This window comes from Carlito syrichta, unplaced genomic scaffold (genome assembly GCF_000164805.1).
Source record: "Carlito syrichta isolate Samal-C Ts95f unplaced genomic scaffold, Tarsius_syrichta-2.0.1 Scaffold288011, whole genome shotgun sequence".
NCBI lineage: Eukaryota > Metazoa > Chordata > Mammalia > Primates > Tarsiidae > Carlito > Carlito syrichta.
This window is the reverse complement of record NW_007232107.1, coordinates 810,486-811,578: the sequence shown is the minus strand read 5'-3', so window position 1 is coordinate 811,578 and position 1,093 is coordinate 810,486.

Sequence of the window (1,093 nt, the reverse complement as noted above, 5' to 3'; positions counted from 1 at the left end):
AAAAAAGAGCCTGACCTCATGTTTTGTTGTTTGACCAATGACTTCTTTGAAGCCTCACTTTTACCTTCTGTTAGCCCCACATCTGTTCAGACTCATAAGACAGCTCAGACATCCGCTCACCTTTGGTACCTGTGGGAAATTCAAATCTAGCCAATCCCAGCCTTGTTTCCTAACTTCTATGGAGACTCTATTTCCTCTTTCTGCCTCAAACAAGCCAATCTGCATCTGTCTGTGTCCGCCCTGCTTTTCTCAGGAGTTCTTTTTGTGAACAATAAACTTTCTTTTACATTTCTTTAAATTCTCAACATTAATTTTTAATTGGGAGGTGGTCCAACTCATCTCCATGCATGATTATAAAGTAGCTAGGCTGACAGAAATTGTTTTCACTATTAACTTACTTGGTACCTCAGAGTAATTCAGTCAGATTTGTGAGAAAAGTTTCTCTCTAGAAGATGTGTGTTAAAAACTATATTTGATTTATAATCACATTTTGGCTAGCCCCACAAAGAGAGATTCTAAAGAAAAATATTTTATTTTTAAATTTCTTCCAGCTTTAATGAGGTATAATTGACAAATAAAATTATACACATTTAAGTTGTACAATGTGATAATTTGATAGATGTATATATTGTGAAATGATTACCACCACCAAGTTAGTTAACACATCCATCACCTCATATAGTTACCTTTCACGTGTGTATTAAAGATTTACTTTCTTAGCAAATTTCAACTATACAACGCAGTATTGTTAACTATGGTTTGTGCTGTGCATTAGATTCCCAAAAATTATTCATCTTGTAATGAATGTTTATACCCTTTGACCAACATCTGTTCTTCACATGCTCCTCCTCAGCCCCTGGCAATCACCATTCTACTCCATGTTTCTATGAGTTTGACTTTGTTAGATTCCATATATATGTGAAATCATGCAATATTTGTCTTTTTCTGTCTGGCTTTTTTTACTCAGCATAATGCCCTTCAGTTCCATCCATATTGTTGCAAATGGCAGGATTTCCTGCTTTTTAATGGCTGAATTATATTCCATGATATGTTTGTGTGTGTGAATATATATATATATATATATATATGCACA